Below are 15870 nucleotides of genomic sequence, written 5' to 3'. Positions count from 1 at the left end.
GGCCAGGGTGCCACTCGAGGCCCAAACCAATTCTGGTTATCGCTTCTCGGCCTTTTGGCTAAGATCAAGTGTAGTATCTGTTCTTATCAGTTTAATATCTGATACGTCCCCTATCTGGGGACCATATATTAAATGGATTTTTAGAACAGGGAGATGGAAAAAGAGCTTGCTCTGTCCACTCCACGCATTGACCTGGTATTGCAGTACCTCCAGGAACGGTGCACCCCTTCTTAACCCAGTTTCCAAAAGCAGAACTCGATTCACCTGATTCATATTAGCCCGATTAGCGAATTGAAATGAATTTTTATCTAACACACTTTTTACTTGCTTTATTCATCCAAATAGCAAACTCATCACCACTCAACTTCACCAACTCTGCTATGTCCCGTGCAGTATCTTGTTGTCAGTCTAATCTAGATCATGTGTAATTGAATGGAATAGATCCCTTTTGGACAAAGTGGAGTCAGATGCTGCAGTGACCACAGGTGTGAGAGGATCTACAATTGGCATCTGGTGTTATCTCTCTGCTTCCACTCCAAATAAAGTTACCTGTTGTTACCTGAACGTCAAATACTAAGAATGGGCGGCCTATGAAAGAATTAGTACTTTCATTAAGTATACTAAACCGGCTAATTGGGAATAGACAAACTGTAAAAAGCCCTCTGAGAAAGCCCCTCTCTAACCTTTGTTAGTAAGCTTTTCTGTAGCCTGCCTGTTGATGTATTTTCGGTTTGAACAGTGCACAACATGAAGAGACGGAACACTGGCGGCTTGTCACAATGCCCCCCGATGACATCACAATAGCGCTGCTGCCTAGAAAACAAGCTGCGCAGAAGAAGTTGTTCTTTGGGTGGGAGGGTGGGCTAGTGGAAGGAGGGGGCAATCTCTTTTTTTCCCGGGTGGTAGGGGGATGACAGGAGAAGGGAAGCGGGTGGTGAGAAAGGTACAGAGGGCAGGGTTTGGGGGCTGGGAAGGAAAGGGAAAAGATTAGGGTTTGGGGATGATGAAAGGGCTTTCTACGGGTAAGGATGGCAAAGGGTGGCAGTGACGGAAAGTCAGGCAACCTGTCCTGTCCGTCTTTTTGTATCGTGAATTGGAAAGACTGCAAGGGGGAGGGGAGTTGCTTGCGCCCTAAAGGAGGAGTTATTCAGATTCATTGCAGTGGGCGGCGGCTGCAAAACGCACCATTCTTCTTGTTTTTGCTCTGCAAAGCAGCCTTTTCAAGGGTTGGCTTGGGTGACAAAATGTCTTGTGTAGGCGTGGGTTTGTCTCCCTCTCGCTCTCTCTCCCTAAGATGTGTCCGGCATAGGCCAGGGTGCCACTCGAGGCCCAAACCAATTCTGGTTATCGCTTCTCGGCCTTTTGGCTAAGATCAAGTGTAGTATCTGTTCTTATCAGTTTAATATCTGATACGTCCCCTATCTGGGGACCATATATTAAATGGATTTTTAGAACAGGGAGATGGAAAAAGAGCTTGCTCTGTCCACTCCACGCATTGACCTGGTATTGCAGTACCTCCAGGAACGGTGCACCCCTTCTTAACCCAGTTTCCAAAAGCAGAACTCGATTCACCTGATTCATATTAGCCCGATTAGCGAATTGAAATGAATTTTTATCTAACACACTTTTTACTTGCTTTATTCATCCAAATAGCAAACTCATCACCACTCAACTTCACCAACTCTGCTATGTCCCGTGCAGTATCTTGTTGTCAGTCTAATCTAGATCATGTGTAATTGAATGGAATAGATCCCTTTTGGACAAAGTGGAGTCAGATGCTGCAGTGACCACAGGTGTGAGAGGATCTACAATTGGCATCTGGTGTTATCTCTCTGCTTCCACTCCAAATAAAGTTACCTGTTGTTACCTGAACGTCAAATACTAAGAATGGGCGGCCTATGAAAGAATTAGTACTTTCATTAAGTATACTAAACCGGCTAATTGGGAATAGACAAACTGTAAAAAGCCCTCTGAGAAAGCCCCTCTCTAACCTTTGTTAGTAAGCTTTTCTGTAGCCTGCCTGTTGATGTATTTTCGGTTTGAACAGTGCACAACATGAAGAGACGGAACACTGGCGGCTTGTCACAATGCCCCCCGATGACATCACAATAGCGCTGCTGCCTAGAAAACAAGCTGCGCAGAAGAAGTTGTTCTTTGGGTGGGAGGGTGGGCTAGTGGAAGGAGGGGGCAATCTCTTTTTTTCCCGGGTGGTAGGGGGATGACAGGAGAAGGGAAGCGGGTGGTGAGAAAGGTACAGAGGGCAGGGTTTGGGGGCTGGGAAGGAAAGGGAAAAGATTAGGGTTTGGGGATGATGAAAGGGCTTTCTACGGGTAAGGATGGCAAAGGGTGGCAGTGACGGAAAGTCAGGCAACCTGTCCTGTCCGTCTTTTTGTATCGTGAATTGGAAAGACTGCAAGGGGGAGGGGAGTTGCTTGCGCCCTAAAGGAGGAGTTATTCAGATTCATTGCAGTGGGCGGCGGCTGCAAAACGCACCATTCTTCTTGTTTTTGCTCTGCAAAGCAGCCTTTTCAAGGGTTGGCTTGGGTGACAAAATGTCTTGTGTAGGCGTGGGTTTGTCTCCCTCTCGCTCTCTCTCCCTAAGATGTGTCCGGCATAGGCCAGGGTGCCACTCGAGGCCCAAACCAATTCTGGTTATCGCTTCTCGGCCTTTTGGCTAAGATCAAGTGTAGTATCTGTTCTTATCAGTTTAATATCTGATACGTCCCCTATCTGGGGACCATATATTAAATGGATTTTTAGAACAGGGAGATGGAAAAAGAGCTTGCTCTGTCCACTCCACGCATTGACCTGGTATTGCAGTACCTCCAGGAACGGTGCACCCCTTCTTAACCCAGTTTCCAAAAGCAGAACTCGATTCACCTGATTCATATTAGCCCGATTAGCGAATTGAAATGAATTCTTATCTAACACACTTTTTACTTGCTTTATTCATCCAAATAGCAAACTCATCACCACTCAACTTCACCAACTCTGCTATGTCCCGTGCAGTATCTTGTTGTCAGTCTAATCTAGATCATGTGTAATTGAATGGAATAGATCCCTTTTGGACAAAGTGGAGTCAGATGCTGCAGTGACCACAGGTGTGAGAGGATCTACAATTGGCATCTGGTGTTATCTCTCTGCTTCCACTCCAAATAAAGTTACCTGTTGTTACCTGAACGTCAAATACTAAGAATGGGCGGCCTATGAAAGAATTAGTACTTTCATTAAGTATACTAAACCGGCTAATTGGGAATAGACAAACTGTAAAAAGCCCTCTGAGAAAGCCCCTCTCTAACCTTTGTTAGTAAGCTTTTCTGTAGCCTGCCTGTTGATGTATTTTCGGTTTGAACAGTGCACAACATGAAGATACGGAACACTGGCGGCTTGTCACAATGCCCCCCGATGACATCACAATAGCGCTGCTGCCTAGAAAACAAGCTGCGCAGAAGAAGTTGTTCTTTGGGTGGGAGGGTGGGCTAGTGGAAGGAGGGGGCAATCTCTTTTTTTCCCGGGTGGTAGGGGGATGACAGGAGAAGGGAAGCGGGTGGTGAGAAAGGTACAGAGGGCAGGGTTTGGGGGCTGGGAAGGAAAGGGAAAAGATTAGGGTTTGGGGATGATGAAAGGGCTTTCTACGGGTAAGGATGGCAAAGGGTGGCAGTGACGGAAAGTCAGGCAACCTGTCCTGTCCGTCTTTTTGTATCGTGAATTGGAAAGACTGCAAGGGGGAGGGGAGTTGCTTGCGCCCTAAAGGAGGAGTTATTCAGATTCATTGCAGTGGGCGGCGGCTGCAAAACGCACCATTCTTCTTGTTTTTGCTCTGCAAAGCAGCCTTTTCAAGGGTTGGCTTGGGTGACAAAATGTCTTGTGTAGGCGTGGGTTTGTCTCCCTCTCGCTCTCTCTCCCTAAGATGTGTCCGGCATAGGCCAGGGTGCCACTCGAGGCCCAAACCAATTCTGGTTATCGCTTCTCGGCCTTTTGGCTAAGATCAAGTGTAGTATCTGTTCGAAAAGGTGGTTTAAGGCTCCGGCCACCTTAGTACAATGATGCAATGCACACTGGAAGGTTGCGCTTGTTAGTACTTTGGGAGGATAGTATATCCATCTAGAGGAAACCATGGCCCTACCAGGATCGAGGCTATTAGACTGAGTAAGTGTGGGGGCTATGGTGCAATGTGCCCCAGGATTGACGACCCTGGAGTGAGTCTGAGCTTGCTGGCTTGGGACCCCGGCGAGCCTTGGGCTCTGTAGCACACCGTACCTTGCCTTTTCATACTTTCTGAGCATATTGCTCTATCCCGGCCTTCTGGCTAGGAAGGGAAATTTTTATAATCATGGTCGGAGGTCCGTTCAGCTTTGGGCTGAGAAACCAACACCCGGTTGGAGGTCTGGGTCAGCTTTGGCTGAGAAACCAACACCCGGTTGGAGGTCCGGGTCAGCTTCGGCTGAGAAACCAACACCCGGTTGGAGGTCCGGGTCAGCTTCGGCTGAGAAACCAACACCCGGTTGGAGGTCCGGGTCAGCTTCGGCTGAGAAACCAACACCCGGTTGGAGGTCCGGTTAGCCTTGGGCTGAGAAACCAACACCGGTTGACGGTCCGGGCAGTTTCGGCTGCGAAACCAACAACTAGTAGCTCTCTACTCCACTTGGGTAAGATGCCTGGGTGGACGCTGGGAGCAACGACAAGGCTCAACCAGGCTTCGGCTTGGGGGAGCACCGAAGATCCCTGACCCTTGCTGTGGCCTTCTGGCTCGGAGGGACGGGGTTGATTTTTGGGGACCCTCTCCTCACGGAGGGGTCCACACGAATCCTAGCCTTTGCACTGTTTTTGGTGTGACTTTGGTCATGCATTTTTTGCGGTGCTTTGGAAAGCTTCATTAAATCAAAAATCTGTTCTTATCAGTTTAATATCTGATACGTCCCCTATCTGGGGACCATATATTAAATGGATTTTTAGAACAGGGAGATGGAAAAAGAGCTTGCTCTGTCCACTCCACGCATTGACCTGGTATTGCAGTACCTCCAGGAACGGTGCACCCCTTCTTAACCCAGTTTCCAAAAGCAGAACTCGATTCACCTGATTCATATTAGCCCGATTAGCGAATTGAAATGAATTTTTATCTAACACACTTTTTACTTGCTTTATTCATCCAAATAGCAAACTCATCACCACTCAACTTCACCAACTCTGCTATGTCCCGTGCAGTATCTTGTTGTCAGTCTAATCTAGATCATGTGTAATTGAATGGAATAGATCCCTTTTGGACAAAGTGGAGTCAGATGCTGCAGTGACCACAGGTGTGAGAGGATCTACAATTGGCATCTGGTGTTATCTCTCTGCTTCCACTCCAAATAAAGTTACCTGTTGTTACCTGAACGTCAAATACTAAGAATGGGCGGCCTATGAAAGAATTAGTACTTTCATTAAGTATACTAAACCGGCTAATTGGGAATAGACAAACTGTAAAAAGCCCTCTGAGAAAGCCCCTCTCTAACCTTTGTTAGTAAGCTTTTCTGTAGCCTGCCTGTTGATGTATTTTCGGTTTGAACAGTGCACAACATGAAGAGACGGAACACTGGCGGCTTGTCACAATGCCCCCCGATGACATCACAATAGCGCTGCTGCCTAGAAAACAAGCTGCGCAGAAGAAGTTGTTCTTTGGGTGGGAGGGTGGGCTAGTGGAAGGAGGGGGCAATCTCTTTTTTTCCCGGGTGGTAGGGGGATGACAGGAGAAGGGAAGCGGGTGGTGAGAAAGGTACAGAGGGCAGGGTTTGGGGGCTGGGAAGGAAAGGGAAAAGATTAGGGTTTGGGGATGATGAAAGGGCTTTCTACGGGTAAGGATGGCAAAGGGTGGCAGTGACGGAAAGTCAGGCAACCTGTCCTGTCCGTCTTTTTGTATCGTGAATTGGAAAGACTGCAAGGGGGAGGGGAGTTGCTTGCGCCCTAAAGGAGGAGTTATTCAGATTCATTGCAGTGGGCGGCGGCTGCAAAACGCACCATTCTTCTTGTTTTTGCTCTGCAAAGCAGCCTTTTCAAGGGTTGGCTTGGGTGACAAAATGTCTTGTGTAGGCGTGGGTTTGTCTCCCTCTCGCTCTCTCTCCCTAAGATGTGTCCGGCATAGGCCAGGGTGCCACTCGAGGCCCAAACCAATTCTGGTTATCGCTTCTCGGCCTTTTGGCTAAGATCAAGTGTAGTATCTGTTCTTATCAGTTTAATATCTGATACGTCCCCTATCTGGGGACCATATATTAAATGGATTTTTAGAACAGGGAGATGGAAAAAGAGCTTGCTCTGTCCACTCCACGCATTGACCTGGTATTGCAGTACCTCCAGGAACGGTGCACCCCTTCTTAACCCAGTTTCCAAAAGCAGAACTCGATTCACCTGATTCATATTAGCCCGATTAGCGAATTGAAATGAATTTTTATCTAACACACTTTTTACTTGCTTTATTCATCCAAATAGCAAACTCATCACCACTCAACTTCACCAACTCTGCTATGTTCCGTGCAGTATCTTGTTGTCAGTCTAATCTAGATCATGTGTAATTGAATGGAATAGATCCCTTTTGGACAAAGTGGAGTCAGATGCTGCAGTGACCACAGGTGTGAGAGGATCTACAATTGGCATCTGGTGTTATCTCTCTGCTTCCACTCCAAATAAAGTTACCTGTTGTTACCTGAACGTCAAATACTAAGAATGGGCGGCCTATGAAAGAATTAGTACTTTCATTAAGTATACTAAACCGGCTAATTGGGAATAGACAAACTGTAAAAAGCCCTCTGAGAAAGCCCCTCTCTAACCTTTGTTAGTAAGCTTTTCTGTAGCCTGCCTGTTGATGTATTTTCGGTTTGAACAGTGCACAACATGAAGAGACGGAACACTGGCGGCTTGTCACAATGCCCCCCGATGACATCACAATAGCGCTGCTGCCTAGAAAACAAGCTGCGCAGAAGAAGTTGTTCTTTGGGTGGGAGGGTGGGCTAGTGGAAGGAGGGGGCAATCTCTTTTTTTCCCGGGTGGTAGGGGGATGACAGGAGAAGGGAAGCGGGTGGTGAGAAAGGTACAGAGGGCAGGGTTTGGGGGCTGGGAAGGAAAGGGAAAAGATTAGGGTTTGGGGATGATGAAAGGGCTTTCTACGGGTAAGGATGGCAAAGGGTGGCAGTGACGGAAAGTCAGGCAACCTGTCCTGTCCGTCTTTTTGTATCGTGAATTGGAAAGACTGCAAGGGGGAGGGGAGTTGCTTGCGCCCTAAAGGAGGAGTTATTCAGATTCATTGCAGTGGGCGGCGGCTGCAAAACGCACCATTCTTCTTGTTTTTGCTCTGCAAAGCAGCCTTTTCAAGGGTTGGCTTGGGTGACAAAATGTCTTGTGTAGGCGTGGGTTTGTCTCCCTCTCGCTCTCTCTCCCTAAGATGTGTCCGGCATAGGCCAGGGTGCCACTCGAGGCCCAAACCAATTCTGGTTATCGCTTCTCGGCCTTTTGGCTAAGATCAAGTGTAGTATCTGTTCTTATCAGTTTAATATCTGATACGTCCCCTATCTGGGGACCATATATTAAATGGATTTTTAGAACAGGGAGATGGAAAAAGAGCTTGCTCTGTCCACTCCACGCATTGACCTGGTATTGCAGTACCTCCAGGAACGGTGCACCCCTTCTTAACCCAGTTTCCAAAAGCAGAACTCGATTCACCTGATTCATATTAGCCCGATTAGCGAATTGAAATGAATTTTTATCTAACACACTTTTTACTTGCTTTATTCATCCAAATAGCAAACTCATCACCACTCAACTTCACCAACTCTGCTATGTCCCGTGCAGTATCTTGTTGTCAGTCTAATCTAGATCATGTGTAATTGAATGGAATAGATCCCTTTTGGACAAAGTGGAGTCAGATGCTGCAGTGACCACAGGTGTGAGAGGATCTACAATTGGCATCTGGTGTTATCTCTCTGCTTCCACTCCAAATAAAGTTACCTGTTGTTACCTGAACGTCAAATACTAAGAATGGGCGGCCTATGAAAGAATTAGTACTTTCATTAAGTATACTAAACCGGCTAATTGGGAATAGACAAACTGTAAAAAGCCCTCTGAGAAAGCCCCTCTCTAACCTTTGTTAGTAAGCTTTTCTGTAGCCTGCCTGTTGATGTATTTTCGGTTTGAACAGTGCACAACATGAAGAGACGGAACACTGGCGGCTTGTCACAATGCCCCCCGATGACATCACAATAGCGCTGCTGCCTAGAAAACAAGCTGCGCAGAAGAAGTTGTTCTTTGGGTGGGAGGGTGGGCTAGTGGAAGGAGGGGGCAATCTCTTTTTTTCCCGGGTGGTAGGGGGATGACAGGAGAAGGGAAGCGGGTGGTGAGAAAGGTACAGAGGGCAGGGTTTGGGGGCTGGGAAGGAAAGGGAAAAGATTAGGGTTTGGGGATGATGAAAGGGCTTTCTACGGGTAAGGATGGCAAAGGGTGGCAGTGACGGAAAGTCAGGCAACCTGTCCTGTCCGTCTTTTTGTATCGTGAATTGGAAAGACTGCAAGGGGGAGGGGAGTTGCTTGCGCCCTAAAGGAGGAGTTATTCAGATTCATTGCAGTGGGCGGCGGCTGCAAAACGCACCATTCTTCTTGTTTTTGCTCTGCAAAGCAGCCTTTTCAAGGGTTGGCTTGGGTGACAAAATGTCTTGTGTAGGCGTGGGTTTGTCTCCCTCTCGCTCTCTCTCCCTAAGATGTGTCCGGCATAGGCCAGGGTGCCACTCGAGGCCCAAACCAATTCTGGTTATCGCTTCTCGGCCTTTTGGCTAAGATCAAGTGTAGTATCTGTTCTTATCAGTTTAATATCTGATACGTCCCCTATCTGGGGACCATATATTAAATGGATTTTTAGAACAGGGAGATGGAAAAAGAGCTTGCTCTGTCCACTCCACGCATTGACCTGGTATTGCAGTACCTCCAGGAACGGTGCACCCCTTCTTAACCCAGTTTCCAAAAGCAGAACTCGATTCACCTGATTCATATTAGCCCGATTAGCGAATTGAAATGAATTTTTATCTAACACACTTTTTACTTGCTTTATTCATCCAAATAGCAAACTCATCACCACTCAACTTCACCAACTCTGCTATGTCCCGTGCAGTATCTTGTTGTCAGTCTAATCTAGATCATGTGTAATTGAATGGAATAGATCCCTTTTGGACAAAGTGGAGTCAGATGCTGCAGTGACCACAGGTGTGAGAGGATCTACAATTGGCATCTGGTGTTATCTCTCTGCTTCCACTCCAAATAAAGTTACCTGTTGTTACCTGAACGTCAAATACTAAGAATGGGCGGCCTATGAAAGAATTAGTACTTTCATTAAGTATACTAAACCGGCTAATTGGGAATAGACAAACTGTAAAAAGCCCTCTGAGAAAGCCCCTCTCTAACCTTTGTTAGTAAGCTTTTCTGTAGCCTGCCTGTTGATGTATTTTCGGTTTGAACAGTGCACAACATGAAGAGACGGAACACTGGCGGCTTGTCACAATGCCCCCCGATGACATCACAATAGCGCTGCTGCCTAGAAAACAAGCTGCGCAGAAGAAGTTGTTCTTTGGGTGGGAGGGTGGGCTAGTGGAAGGAGGGGGCAATCTCTTTTTTTCCCGGGTGGTAGGGGGATGACAGGAGAAGGGAAGCGGGTGGTGAGAAAGGTACAGAGGGCAGGGTTTGGGGGCTGGGAAGGAAAGGGAAAAGATTAGGGTTTGGGGATGATGAAAGGGCTTTCTACGGGTAAGGATGGCAAAGGGTGGCAGTGACGGAAAGTCAGGCAACCTGTCCTGTCCGTCTTTTTGTATCGTGAATTGGAAAGACTGCAAGGGGGAGGGGAGTTGCTTGCGCCCTAAAGGAGGAGTTATTCAGATTCATTGCAGTGGGCGGCGGCTGCAAAACGCACCATTCTTCTTGTTTTTGCTCTGCAAAGCAGCCTTTTCAAGGGTTGGCTTGGGTGACAAAATGTCTTGTGTAGGCGTGGGTTTGTCTCCCTCTCGCTCTCTCTCCCTAAGATGTGTCCGGCATAGGCCAGGGTGCCACTCGAGGCCCAAACCAATTCTGGTTATCGCTTCTCGGCCTTTTGGCTAAGATCAAGTGTAGTATCTGTTCTTATCAGTTTAATATCTGATACGTCCCCTATCTGGGGACCATATATTAAATGGATTTTTAGAACAGGGAGATGGAAAAAGAGCTTGCTCTGTCCACTCCACGCATTGACCTGGTATTGCAGTACCTCCAGGAACGGTGCACCCCTTCTTAACCCAGTTTCCAAAAGCAGAACTCGATTCACCTGATTCATATTAGCCCGATTAGCGAATTGAAATGAATTTTTATCTAACACACTTTTTACTTGCTTTATTCATCCAAATAGCAAACTCATCACCACTCAACTTCACCAACTCTGCTATGTCCCGTGCAGTATCTTGTTGTCAGTCTAATCTAGATCATGTGTAATTGAATGGAATAGATCCCTTTTGGACAAAGTGGAGTCAGATGCTGCAGTGACCACAGGTGTGAGAGGATCTACAATTGGCATCTGGTGTTATCTCTCTGCTTCCACTCCAAATAAAGTTACCTGTTGTTACCTGAACGTCAAATACTAAGAATGGGCGGCCTATGAAAGAATTAGTACTTTCATTAAGTATACTAAACCGGCTAATTGGGAATAGACAAACTGTAAAAAGCCCTCTGAGAAAGCCCCTCTCTAACCTTTGTTAGTAAGCTTTTCTGTAGCCTGCCTGTTGATGTATTTTCGGTTTGAACAGTGCACAACATGAAGAGACGGAACACTGGCGGCTTGTCACAATGCCCCCCGATGACATCACAATAGCGCTGCTGCCTAGAAAACAAGCTGCGCAGAAGAAGTTGTTCTTTGGGTGGGAGGGTGGGCTAGTGGAAGGAGGGGGCAATCTCTTTTTTTCCCGGGTGGTAGGGGGATGACAGGAGAAGGGAAGCGGGTGGTGAGAAAGGTACAGAGGGCAGGGTTTGGGGGCTGGGAAGGAAAGGGAAAAGATTAGGGTTTGGGGATGATGAAAGGGCTTTCTACGGGTAAGGATGGCAAAGGGTGGCAGTGACGGAAAGTCAGGCAACCTGTCCTGTCCGTCTTTTTGTATCGTGAATTGGAAAGACTGCAAGGGGGAGGGGATTTGCTTGCGCCCTAAAGGAGGAGTTATTCAGATTCATTGCAGTGGGCGGCGGCTGCAAAACGCACCATTCTTCTTGTTTTTGCTCTGCAAAGCAGCCTTTTCAAGGGTTGGCTTGGGTGACAAAATGTCTTGTGTAGGCGTGGGTTTGTCTCCCTCTCGCTCTCTCTCCCTAAGATGTGTCCGGCATAGGCCAGGGTGCCACTCGAGGCCCAAACCAATTCTGGTTATCGCTTCTCGGCCTTTTGGCTAAGATCAAGTGTAGTATCTGTTCTTATCAGTTTAATATCTGATACGTCCCCTATCTGGGGACCATATATTAAATGGATTTTTAGAACAGGGAGATGGAAAAAGAGCTTGCTCTGTCCACTCCACGCATTGACCTGGTATTGCAGTACCTCCAGGAACGGTGCACCCCTTCTTAACCCAGTTTCCAAAAGCAGAACTCGATTCACCTGATTCATATTAGCCCGATTAGCGAATTGAAATGAATTTTTATCTAACACACTTTTTACTTGCTTTATTCATCCAAATAGCAAACTCATCACCACTCAACTTCACCAACTCTGCTATGTCCCGTGCAGTATCTTGTTGTCAGTCTAATCTAGATCATGTGTAATTGAATGGAATAGATCCCTTTTGGACAAAGTGGAGTCAGATGCTGCAGTGACCACAGGTGTGAGAGGATCTACAATTGGCATCTGGTGTTATCTCTCTGCTTCCACTCCAAATAAAGTTACCTGTTGTTACCTGAACGTCAAATACTAAGAATGGGCGGCCTATGAAAGAATTAGTACTTTCATTAAGTATACTAAACCGGCTAATTGGGAATAGACAAACTGTAAAAAGCCCTCTGAGAAAGCCCCTCTCTAACCTTTGTTAGTAAGCTTTTCTGTAGCCTGCCTGTTGATGTATTTTCGGTTTGAACAGTGCACAACATGAAGAGACGGAACACTGGCGGCTTGTCACAATGCCCCCCGATGACATCACAATAGCGCTGCTGCCTAGAAAACAAGCTGCGCAGAAGAAGTTGTTCTTTGGGTGGGAGGGTGGGCTAGTGGAAGGAGGGGGCAATCTCTTTTTTTCCCGGGTGGTAGGGGGATGACAGGAGAAGGGAAGCGGGTGGTGAGAAAGGTACAGAGGGCAGGGTTTGGGGGCTGGGAAGGAAAGGGAAAAGATTAGGGTTTGGGGATGATGAAAGGGCTTTCTACGGGTAAGGATGGCAAAGGGTGGCAGTGACGGAAAGTCAGGCAACCTGTCCTGTCCGTCTTTTTGTATCGTGAATTGGAAAGACTGCAAGGGGGAGGGGAGTTGCTTGCGCCCTAAAGGAGGAGTTATTCAGATTCATTGCAGTGGGCGGCGGCTGCAAAACGCACCATTCTTCTTGTTTTTGCTCTGCAAAGCAGCCTTTTCAAGGGTTGGCTTGGGTGACAAAATGTCTTGTGTAGGCGTGGGTTTGTCTCCCTCTCGCTCTCTCTCCCTAAGATGTGTCCGGCATAGGCCAGGGTGCCACTCGAGGCCCAAACCAATTCTGGTTATCGCTTCTCGGCCTTTTGGCTAAGATCAAGTGTAGTATCTGTTCTTATCAGTTTAATATCTGATACGTCCCCTATCTGGGGACCATATATTAAATGGATTTTTAGAACAGGGAGATGGAAAAAGAGCTTGCTCTGTCCACTCCACGCATTGACCTGGTATTGCAGTACCTCCAGGAACGGTGCACCCCTTCTTAACCCAGTTTCCAAAAGCAGAACTCGATTCACCTGATTCATATTAGCCCGATTAGCGAATTGAAATGAATTTTTATCTAACACACTTTTTACTTGCTTTATTCATCCAAATAGCAAACTCATCACCACTCAACTTCACCAACTCTGCTATGTCCCGTGCAGTATCTTGTTGTCAGTCTAATCTAGATCATGTGTAATTGAATGGAATAGATCCCTTTTGGACAAAGTGGAGTCAGATGCTGCAGTGACCACAGGTGTGAGAGGATCTACAATTGGCATCTGGTGTTATCTCTCTGCTTCCACTCCAAATAAAGTTACCTGTTGTTACCTGAACGTCAAATACTAAGAATGGGCGGCCTATGAAAGAATTAGTACTTTCATTAAGTATACTAAACCGGCTAATTGGGAATAGACAAACTGTAAAAAGCCCTCTGAGAAAGCCCCTCTCTAACCTTTGTTAGTAAGCTTTTCTGTAGCCTGCCTGTTGATGTATTTTCGGTTTGAACAGTGCACAACATGAAGAGACGGAACACTGGCGGCTTGTCACAATGCCCCCCGATGACATCACAATAGCGCTGCTGCCTAGAAAACAAGCTGCGCAGAAGAAGTTGTTCTTTGGGTGGGAGGGTGGGCTAGTGGAAGGAGGGGGCAATCTCTTTTTTTCCCGGGTGGTAGGGGGATGACAGGAGAAGGGAAGCGGGTGGTGAGAAAGGTACAGAGGGCAGGGTTTGGGGGCTGGGAAGGAAAGGGAAAAGATTAGGGTTTGGGGATGATGAAAGGGCTTTCTACGGGTAAGGATGGCAAAGGGTGGCAGTGACGGAAAGTCAGGCAACCTGTCCTGTCCGTCTTTTTGTATCGTGAATTGGAAAGACTGCAAGGGGGAGGGGAGTTGCTTGCGCCCTAAAGGAGGAGTTATTCAGATTCATTGCAGTGGGCGGCGGCTGCAAAACGCACCATTCTTCTTGTTTTTGCTCTGCAAAGCAGCCTTTTCAAGGGTTGGCTTGGGTGACAAAATGTCTTGTGTAGGCGTGGGTTTGTCTCCCTCTCGCTCTCTCTCCCTAAGATGTGTCCGGCATAGGCCAGGGTGCCACTCGAGGCCCAAACCAATTCTGGTTATCGCTTCTCGGCCTTTTGGCTAAGATCAAGTGTAGTATCTGTTCTTATCAGTTTAATATCTGATACGTCCCCTATCTGGGGACCATATATTAAATGGATTTTTAGAACAGGGAGATGGAAAAAGAGCTTGCTCTGTCCACTCCACGCATTGACCTGGTATTGCAGTACCTCCAGGAACGGTGCACCCCTTCTTAACCCAGTTTCCAAAAGCAGAACTCGATTCACCTGATTCATATTAGCCCGATTAGCGAATTGAAATGAATTTTTATCTAACACACTTTTTACTTGCTTTATTCATCCAAATAGCAAACTCATCACCACTCAACTTCACCAACTCTGCTATGTCCCGTGCAGTATCTTGTTGTCAGTCTAATCTAGATCATGTGTAATTGAATGGAATAGATCCCTTTTGGACAAAGTGGAGTCAGATGCTGCAGTGACCACAGGTGTGAGAGGATCTACAATTGGCATCTGGTGTTATCTCTCTGCTTCCACTCCAAATAAAGTTACCTGTTGTTACCTGAACGTCAAATACTAAGAATGGGCGGCCTATGAAAGAATTAGTACTTTCATTAAGTATACTAAACCGGCTAATTGGGAATAGACAAACTGTAAAAAGCCCTCTGAGAAAGCCCCTCTCTAACCTTTGTTAGTAAGCTTTTCTGTAGCCTGCCTGTTGATGTATTTTCGGTTTGAACAGTGCACAACATGAAGAGACGGAACACTGGCGGCTTGTCACAATGCCCCCCGATGACATCACAATAGCGCTGCTGCCTAGAAAACAAGCTGCGCAGAAGAAGTTGTTCTTTGGGTGGGAGGGTGGGCTAGTGGAAGGAGGGGGCAATCTCTTTTTTTCCCGGGTGGTAGGGGGATGACAGGAGAAGGGAAGCGGGTGGTGAGAAAGGTACAGAGGGCAGGGTTTGGGGGCTGGGAAGGAAAGGGAAAAGATTAGGGTTTGGGGATGATGAAAGGGCTTTCTACGGGTAAGGATGGCAAAGGGTGGCAGTGACGGAAAGTCAGGCAACCTGTCCTGTCCGTCTTTTTGTATCGTGAATTGGAAAGACTGCAAGGGGGAGGGGAGTTGCTTGCGCCCTAAAGGAGGAGTTATTCAGATTCATTGCAGTGGGCGGCGGCTGCAAAACGCACCATTCTTCTTGTTTTTGCTCTGCAAAGCAGCCTTTTCAAGGGTTGGCTTGGGTGACAAAATGTCTTGTGTAGGCGTGGGTTTGTCTCCCTCTCGCTCTCTCTCCCTAAGATGTGTCCGGCATAGGCCAGGGTGCCACTCGAGGCCCAAACCAATTCTGGTTATCGCTTCTCGGCCTTTTGGCTAAGATCAAGTGTAGTATCTGTGAGGCTCGGCAGATGCAATGCACACTGGAAGGTTGCGCTTGCTAGTACTCTTGATGTATAGTATATTCATCTAGAGGAAAACATGGCCCTACCAGGATCGAGGCTATTAGACTGAGTAAGTGTGGGGGCTATGGTGCAATGTGCCCCAGGACTGACGACCCTGGAGTGAGTCTGAGCTTGCTGGCTTGGGACCCCGGCGAGCCTTGGGCTCTGTAGCACACCGTACCTTGCCCTTTCATACTTTCTGAGCATATTGCTCTATCCCGGCCTTCTGGCTAGGAAGGGAAATTTTTATAATCATGGTCGGAGGTCCGTTCAGCTTTGGGCTGAGAAACCAACACCCGGTTGGAGGTCCGGGTCAGCTTCGGCTGAGAAACCAACACCCGGTTGGAGGTCTGGGTCAGCTTCGGCTGAGAAACCAACACCCGGTTGGAGGTCCGGGTCAGCTTCGGCTGAGAAACCAACACCCGGTTGGAGGTCCGGTTAGCCTTGGGCTGAGAAACCAACACCGGT

At 47.4% G+C, this 15870-nt stretch overlaps 11 non-coding genes and 2 pseudogenes across 11 annotated transcripts; all 13 read left to right on the top strand.

Annotated features, from left to right (window-relative positions):
- The first annotated feature begins 38 nt into the window (after positions 1-38).
- Positions 39-229, top strand: LOC142274624 (U2 spliceosomal RNA). Its single transcript, XR_012738903.1, has one exon. It is a non-coding gene; the product is annotated as a U2 spliceosomal RNA (small nuclear RNA).
- A 1117-nt stretch (positions 230-1346) lies between these two features.
- On the top strand, positions 1347-1537 carry LOC142274623 (U2 spliceosomal RNA). Its single transcript, XR_012738902.1, has one exon. It is a non-coding gene; the product is annotated as a U2 spliceosomal RNA (small nuclear RNA).
- Positions 1538-2654: 1117 nt separating this feature from the next.
- Positions 2655-2845, top strand: LOC142274621 (U2 spliceosomal RNA). The gene has a single exon (XR_012738900.1). It is a non-coding gene; the product is annotated as a U2 spliceosomal RNA (small nuclear RNA).
- A 1117-nt stretch (positions 2846-3962) lies between these two features.
- Positions 3963-4105, top strand: LOC142274652 (U2 spliceosomal RNA; annotated as a pseudogene).
- Positions 4106-4848: 743 nt separating this feature from the next.
- Positions 4849-5041, top strand: LOC142274648 (U2 spliceosomal RNA). The gene has a single exon (XR_012738924.1). It is a non-coding gene; the product is annotated as a U2 spliceosomal RNA (small nuclear RNA).
- Positions 5042-6158: 1117 nt separating this feature from the next.
- LOC142274619 (U2 spliceosomal RNA) lies at positions 6159-6349 on the top strand. The gene has a single exon (XR_012738899.1). It is a non-coding gene; the product is annotated as a U2 spliceosomal RNA (small nuclear RNA).
- A 1117-nt stretch (positions 6350-7466) lies between these two features.
- LOC142274618 (U2 spliceosomal RNA) lies at positions 7467-7657 on the top strand. Its single transcript, XR_012738898.1, has one exon. It is a non-coding gene; the product is annotated as a U2 spliceosomal RNA (small nuclear RNA).
- A 1117-nt stretch (positions 7658-8774) lies between these two features.
- Positions 8775-8965, top strand: LOC142274617 (U2 spliceosomal RNA). The gene has a single exon (XR_012738897.1). It is a non-coding gene; the product is annotated as a U2 spliceosomal RNA (small nuclear RNA).
- Positions 8966-10082: 1117 nt separating this feature from the next.
- On the top strand, positions 10083-10273 carry LOC142274616 (U2 spliceosomal RNA). The gene has a single exon (XR_012738896.1). It is a non-coding gene; the product is annotated as a U2 spliceosomal RNA (small nuclear RNA).
- Positions 10274-11390: 1117 nt separating this feature from the next.
- LOC142274615 (U2 spliceosomal RNA) lies at positions 11391-11581 on the top strand. Its single transcript, XR_012738895.1, has one exon. It is a non-coding gene; the product is annotated as a U2 spliceosomal RNA (small nuclear RNA).
- A 1117-nt stretch (positions 11582-12698) lies between these two features.
- On the top strand, positions 12699-12889 carry LOC142274614 (U2 spliceosomal RNA). Its single transcript, XR_012738894.1, has one exon. It is a non-coding gene; the product is annotated as a U2 spliceosomal RNA (small nuclear RNA).
- Positions 12890-14006: 1117 nt separating this feature from the next.
- LOC142274613 (U2 spliceosomal RNA) lies at positions 14007-14197 on the top strand. Its single transcript, XR_012738893.1, has one exon. It is a non-coding gene; the product is annotated as a U2 spliceosomal RNA (small nuclear RNA).
- Positions 14198-15314: 1117 nt separating this feature from the next.
- Positions 15315-15441, top strand: LOC142274653 (U2 spliceosomal RNA; annotated as a pseudogene).
- The last annotated feature ends 429 nt before the right edge of the window (positions 15442-15870 follow it).

This window comes from Anomaloglossus baeobatrachus, unplaced genomic scaffold (assembly GCF_048569485.1).
Source record: "Anomaloglossus baeobatrachus isolate aAnoBae1 unplaced genomic scaffold, aAnoBae1.hap1 Scaffold_3762, whole genome shotgun sequence".
In the NCBI taxonomy this organism is placed as follows: domain Eukaryota; kingdom Metazoa; phylum Chordata; class Amphibia; order Anura; family Aromobatidae; genus Anomaloglossus; species Anomaloglossus baeobatrachus.
Note: the sequence above shows the minus strand (reverse complement) of the source record. Positions and strands in the feature narration are given on the sequence as shown.